The sequence below is a fragment of the Papilio polytes genome, unplaced genomic scaffold, assembly GCF_000836215.1.
Source record: "Papilio polytes unplaced genomic scaffold, Ppol_1.0 DF821400.1, whole genome shotgun sequence".
NCBI classification, from domain to species: domain Eukaryota; kingdom Metazoa; phylum Arthropoda; class Insecta; order Lepidoptera; family Papilionidae; genus Papilio; species Papilio polytes.
The window spans coordinates 5,795,497-5,800,980 of record NW_013527804.1 but is presented as its reverse complement, the minus strand read 5'-3'; positions in this window follow the sequence as shown (position 1 = coordinate 5,800,980).

Sequence of the window (5,484 nt, the reverse complement as noted above, 5' to 3'; positions counted from 1 at the left end):
AACGTAAGATAAGATGAGATTTGAGTCGACCCCCTCCCTCCCTTAAACACCTTACTTAATTTATGGACTTCCCCTAAGAAGGCGGAGTTTCTCGTTGCAAGCAACAAGGTAATTCTGTATTTGGAATACCGCGAATTGCCTCAACTGTACATGTGGTACTTGAATTACTTTAGTATGTAACGTTTTGAACAAAGGATGACCGTTTGATGAAGAAAATTTTCAACAAATCATTTGATTTTTTGTTTTTTTTTTTAATTCAAGTTTTAGGATTTCTCGATGGGTAGATTGTATTGATATATAAATTGTTAGGCAATAAAGGGCTTGGCTTATTAGCGGATTGTTGCATAAGATGGAGAAAATGGAGTTGTAATATTGAATTTAATATAGCAAAACGTGTCTTGTGAAAAGCAATGTAAAAAACATTTTTTTAAAATGATCAAGTATTTTTTTTTGTTATTCAAAATTCGAATTGTTGAATATCTTTTTTACACATGTATATTTTCTTAATTTATACAAATCAATGAAATGATGGAAATGGTTATACATTTTTAGTATTAGTATACATTTTCCTAATAAAATCGTAAGTTCTTTAAAATTGTATAGCCAGAATATATGGTTGTACATATCGAAAAATCTTCAAACTTATAAAAACACCAATTTAACTCTAAAATTATAGCGAAGTTGCCTTAAAATGATGGTATCACAAATAATTTTTAAATTATTTTTATTTTCTAGTTCAAGAATCAAATATTTATTGATTGCTAGCATTTGAAGGTAATTTAAACTTTTGTTTAAAAATCGGTTTCAATTTTAATTTAATTTTGAATTTCGAATCTATTGTATGTCTCTTTATTGAATTACTATGTTTCCTACTTCAAGAAAATTGTCATTTATTTACCTAACTTAGTATGAAAACATAACATATATCAGAATGTAATGGGCTTAAAAGTAATGCTTCAGTCCATTTTTTTTATACTTTTGGTATTCAAAAAAGAAAAATTGGTCTCAAGCATATTAGATCTTATACCCATAATATGTTAAGAATCTTTACCGACTTAATATTTCTATTAATATGTGTTTTGTCCATATTTTGTCAAAGAAAGGAAAGGGAGAAAGGTACTTTTTTAAAGTAGAAACCCAACTAAGGGTTATGTAAACCGCAGTATTTATCGTTTATTATAAGTGTGTAAAATAATGTGGTCATTACAAAAGTAAATCCAACGAGAAGCGATATAAAAGTGTTATATTTAAATATATTTAAATTTCTTTTAAAATATAAATTTAAATAAAATAACATGGCTTTATAACTCACTTTAAAACTAGCCAATTAAATAGAAAACAAAACATCAATAATAACACGAATTAATGTGTATTTGAAAAATTACCGTAAATGTTAATCCGTAAAATTTTTGCGGAGAGGGGGATATTACAATTACACAAGATAGAAAGAGATGGATATAAGATTGTCAACTCTACAGTGTTAAAGTGAACTTTTGTATTGCTTCTAGTTGTATGTATAAAAATACTTGATAAGTGTCCAATTTGCGTAGTAAATGTGTTCGAATAATATCTCAAATGAAGGGATTAGTGTAAGCAAATTATATATCATGATTTTCGTACGGAAAATTTCGTATTTTCCCCAAAAGTATTCCTAACCTTATGTATTAGGTCATTCCTTAATCGTGGGAAGTTATGGTGACGATATACCGTTTATTTTTGAGTGAATTGTATGAAATGGTTCTAATGATTTCTTAGCCTCAAAAAGTAGAAGTAAATCTCAAAAAATATATTTGAAGTAATACGAAGTAAGTTTTTAACTCGTTTAAAAGGATATTTCCTTAAACAATTACAAACGGTTTATAATTTTGTACTACCCACTTTTTTTAGGACTGTGTATAAAGCTTGGTGTTTAAGTTAGATGGATAGCATATTCTTAAATATGTATGTGAAAATAGCATAATGTAAGTTAAGTCAGCGAATGAAAAACAATTTATTTTTACAGATAACATCAGTATCCGAACAAGAACAATGTTCTTGTAAAGATGATCTAGCACGAAAATTTGCGAAAAAGTGTTTGTAATGTTAACAAAATTGTATTAGATTTGTACCTTATCGAGTGTAAAATACTAAAATACGCAGACAAATTTCATACAAAATGTTTTTCATGGTTACTGTTCGGCAAAATTTCGTGCTAGTGACTGATAGTCAACTCAGTATAAAGTTACTCAGCCATTTAAACACTTTTTGTAAAAACTACTATTTGTAGTAAAGTGCAGCTATATTAAAACAAAAATGTTTGTGTCAAGAGCGAGCGTAAAAATTGAAAATTAAAAATAAACCCTATATCAATACGATAAAGTTCAATTTTGTTTGTGATAATCTTTGCTCTACTCTGGAACGGTGTGAAGGTGGTTGAGTAAAAATAAAACATTGTCTATAATAATAATTATTTATTTTTTAACAATAATGTATAAGTATGGAAAGGCGTTCTATTTTCTACAAACGTGCCAAATAAACGAGATGAATTTTTTTACGCAAACCAACAAATGTGTATATTTTACAGGTGGCAATACCGGTCAGTGTTGCCTTATAGAAGAACAATATTTTTATATCTTGCGATACAGTGATGCTTCGTTTCGGTCTTTTGCTATATTTTTACAATATTTAATTTGTTTTTAGATGTATTTGCTTACTGGCAAGTTCTTAGAATGCCTTTATTTTTAAAGGCGTTAATTATTTATAATGAAGGCCGAAAGCGCGTTTGTGTAATCTCTGGATCCGTTGCAAGCTGTACATTATTTCTGAAACGCTAGTCAAGTGTTTTGTTACCTATTTACCTGTTTATGTATTTTGTAACTTATATGATGTTTATATAAGAACGTAATAAATCAGTACTGTCTTGGAAAATGGTGTGTTTTTTTATCCTTGAGTAATGCTAGACTAGCTGTCGCCTGTGACTACCGCGCGGAGTTAAAAAAAGTACAGATCACACCACATCTACACTATCTGTGACTCTGTGACAAATTATAATGAGATTCGTTGCGCGGTTCTGGTAATAATAACAAACATCCATCCAAATTTTGAAAATATCTAATTTTTAACAAGTTATGTTAAACTTAATTTAATAGTCAAAATGAATTGTAGTTTATGTTTAAAGAAATGGATTTGGAGCTAGAAATGAATGTAAATATGCAATAGAAATGCAGTGATTTTCTATTTTCACTTGCGAATGTTCAACAAAATATAATTAATGTTTCGACTGCGGGTATTAAATGTTAAATATTTCAAAATAATCTCTAAATACAGCAGTTTTCGTTTAAGTATGAGGGCACAGTGCTAGCGCCCGCATTCAAAAATAATTAACATAAAAAACAATCTGGAAATGGAGTGTTCAATAGAGAGTGCATCTAATCATACTAATATTATAAATACGATACGATAAATACGATTTAGATGGATGGATTTTTGTTAGAGTTTGTAGCCTAAACGGCTAAACCGATTTCGATGAAATTTGGTATGGGTGTAGAGGTTAGTCTGGAAAAAAATATAGGCTACTTAGTTTTGTATTTTATTAATCCACGCGAACGAAAGCTAGTTTTATAATAAAGTACGAAATTGACGTCGCGTGGAACCTTGAACTTAAAGATGCTATACATAGCGAAATTTATCTATTTAAGGAAAAATTACGAACTCTTAAATAAACGTTGTGACTTGAATAGCACGTGTAACAAATGGATAAACATTTCCATAATTATGTTGACAATATGTGCACCGTGACGAATATTAATGTTTATTATCTGTGGTATTAAATAGCAAATGTCGTGTCCAAGTGATAAAAAAACATTTGCCCATGAAATATAGCCTATAATACTCACAGATATCCTCCTTTTCAACGGTGAAAGAATTTTTAAAATCGGCCCAGTAGTTTTTGAGTTATTTTACTTTCTCCTCTTTATAATATAAGTATAGTGTATGATTCATCATCAAATATAATAAAATCCCTTTCAAGGTGATCGCCTACAAAACGCATAGCAATATTCTATAAATGTCTGAAGACACGTTGATCACAAACGTAATAAAAACGTGGATAATCTCTTGCAGGCCGCAATTGTTACATCTCTGATGTAGATTGTTTTGATGCGAGGCGCCACGTGGCAGCGAGATTCATTACATGTGTTATAAATAATCATTTATATTCGTACTAACGCCACGTGTAACTGCAAATATACGATTACATTACTCAACTATATAACAATAGAATTAACGTATGAAATATTTTTTGGAAAAAGAAATTAGAATTTAGAATGTTACCCTCTAGGTTCCGTTGTATTCGGCATGTTTTTTTTCCTTCTGTTAGCTAGCATTGTTTTTATTCTTACTACTAAATTCATCCGCGTTAAATTTAAAATTTCATCCTAATCCGTTAAGCCGTTATCGAGCTACTTGCTAATAAAAATTCGTCCATCCATCCATCTAAACTGTCGCATTTATTAGTAAGAAAAGTAAGATTACGGATTTAAATCTCTATTATCTAAACAAAGCTGTAAACGTGTTAACATATCTGAATACAAGATTATTTCTGTCGTAACGATGTCGTGGGTATATTCTGTCGGCAATCTGTTTCATAAATAATTTATTTGCTTGTTGCAACGCTTGTGCTCTAAATTCATTTTATTGCGACTTTCATTGCTTCCTGCTTCTACAGATGAACCGATTATGATTAACGACGATCGTAATTAAATTAATTTAAGGGACAGCGTATTCGAAGATCGTGTTTTGTATAATTTTCCTTGATTATTAAATATTTGTATCATAATACGTATTGCATTCAACATGAGGATAATCTCAGACAGTTTGGCGATATGAATTTTTTATCGTTGTTTAAACTATTTTCGTGTGAACATACCGTGATAAGGTAAGTCGGCATGTCAATATTATGATAATGTCCATATTTAGGGCATTATGTATATCCGTGATAGGGTCAATGAACTCTTTTTTCCCGAACAATTGATATCACCTACTTGATAATTGACTTGGCAAAAAAGTTACATTCAGTTCGTTAATTTTACTGAATTATTCGTAAAACATATGCTAGTTAAAACCTCAGTTCAGTTTCAGAGAGTTTTCATAATTTTTCATTGTTTGTTAATATTATGGGAAAGATAGAGGAAAGATTTGTATTTTTGTATGTACTGAAATAATTCAAAAGCTTCTGGGCAGATTTCAAAAACTATTACACCATTGAAACGCTACATTTCCAGTGAGCATAGGCTATGTGTTTTTTATTATTTTTTATTTTCACGCTGGCGATGTCGCGAGCAACAGACAGTTTAATATTAAAATGTCAACTTTTCAAAAAATGTATTCCTAAAAGTAATTTTCAATTCATTCTAAAGACTATTTAGTAGCTATTAGTTAATTTGTTTTGTTCATTTTAAATAACTTTAAACCTTAAGAAATAATTAATGAGTACAAGAAGGAAAT